Here is a 2234-nt window from a genome sequence, read left to right as displayed (position 1 = left end):
AATAGTTATATATTTTATAAGTTTAACCTATAGTTTAGAAATACTAATTTTAATATAAGGTTTGATTAATATAGCTGGTCCTAGAAATATTATTTACTATAACCTAAGGTTTAGATAGAATAATTAAGAGTGTGACCCTTGTCGCAAGCTTGTTTATTAAGGATTTAAGGATTTTAGATGAATAATTTAAACAAAGGATAAATCTAGAAGCTCTAGAACCTTCTCGAAGCTATTGGGATCATGCTTTACTCATTCAAAGTTGTTTTAACAAACTTCAAGTGTGCTGAAAATGTGCAAAATGTATTTAAAATATCAAAGTATGCTAATATATCGTAGCTATGGGGGCCGATATGTCGCCTAAGGTTGATACGAAAAACACGTCGACTTCGTACGAACGAAAGCATGGAAGCTCGGGGCGTAGGGTAGCCAATATATCGGATCTTGGAGCCATTTTTGAAACTTTGTGGTTTTAAATTAGAAACAGCCCTCAACCACTTGGACTTGTTCTTGAACGTTTTTGACCGAGTTTCGGGCATCTGTTGAACAGAAAATTCAAGTTTATTCAATTTATATTAATTTATTTATTCATTTTAAAAGTGGTTAGTTTCACTCCTTGAACTCTATAAATAGGACCTTGTACTCAGCCATTTCATTCACAATTCAAACATTCTTCAGAGGATCCAAGATTCTAAGTTTATTCTAGAGAGAAAACACTAGGGTTTTGGGATAAAAACTTTTTCAATCTAAGCTTTTCTAAACACTTGGGAAATAAGATACAGTGTTAATTCGGTATCAAGGTGTAGATTGGAGTTCTAGTTCATTCAAGGTATTCTTATCCTCGGGTTTAATCAATTATAGTTCTTTTATTAATCTTTCATTTTCTTTCAGATCCTAACTCATTATTACGGATTTTGGCTAGGTGTTTAAGATTCTTGAAACTTAAGGTTTTTGGTAAGTTTCTATCTTGATGGTTTAGATCTCTTTTTCATCTCCATTTCTTTAGAACTCATGATTCTTACTGTTGATTTTATGATATGTTTATATGCTTTGATATGTTATGTGCTATGTAAATATGTATAAATATGTTTTGTAGTCACTTCGGGCTTATAGTTGCTTAGATAGCAAACCCCAAGATTTTTATCATTATCGTGGATTAGAGTTATGATTTACCCTACCTCAATTAGTGGACAGAGGACCTAGATGGGTTATCATATACTACTTTGTGATCTAACCTATCTCAATTAGTAGACTGAGGACCTAGACGGTTTAATCACATACCACGGTAATGAGTTAATGACCATTAATAGTGTAGTCCTACATGATGTACGTTTTTACATCATATGTTTTGTAGTATATGTTTTATGATAGTCTTATGATGTATGATATATGTTGCTAGTAGATTTTCCTTGCTGGGCATTAGGCTCATTCCTTTTATTTTAGATGGTTCAAGAAAATGAGCTTGGAAGGCGGGATGGATTCGTGGCAGCTTGGCATGTGGATTCGAGATGGATTGATTGAATGGACTACTGGAATATCGAGGATGACGTTGTTTCAAGTCTTTTAATTTATGTTCTTATGTATTTACACAGTTAGTTTTTAAACAATTAATTAAAGTTTATGTTTATGTTTTTATGTAAATAATGATGGGATCCCATATTTTATATTCGTATCATATTTTGTATTCCGTACCGTATTTTGGATTCTTAATAAATTTCTAATATTTTATGTATATATGTATTCCAAAATAGTAGCTATGTCTTAGTAGTTTTTAATGGTCTGAGGTTTAGAATTAGTCGGGGCATTACAGTTGGTATCAAAGCCCACAGTCCATATGCATGAAGTTCTCCTTGATACACACGCAAAAGCTCCGGATCTAACCGCCAATGTAAGTGTTTATGTTAAGATTATTATGTTTATGTTAATAGCTAACGTTTTAGTCATTATGTCTTCTGTTAAAAATGGATGGAGCCTTGACCTATCATGATATCTGAGTCATTAAAGCATTGAAAAAAATTAGAGAGCCAAGGAATACAATAGGAGTGTTAGAAAGAATCAGTCAAAGATTGATCCTATTTCACAAGGAGATAGTTCACCTTCAAACAACTAAGAAAATTATGATGAAAGCTATGGAACAATATGTCCTAGTAATTAGGCTTTTTAAAGATTTTCCTTCTGTAGTTTCAAAATTAGAAGAATTATAGGAGACTATAGATGATGAAGATAATTTACCAGTA

This window comes from Humulus lupulus, chromosome 1 (assembly GCF_963169125.1).
Source record: "Humulus lupulus chromosome 1, drHumLupu1.1, whole genome shotgun sequence".
In the NCBI taxonomy this organism is placed as follows: domain Eukaryota; kingdom Viridiplantae; phylum Streptophyta; class Magnoliopsida; order Rosales; family Cannabaceae; genus Humulus; species Humulus lupulus.
This window is presented reverse-complemented; position numbering follows the sequence as displayed.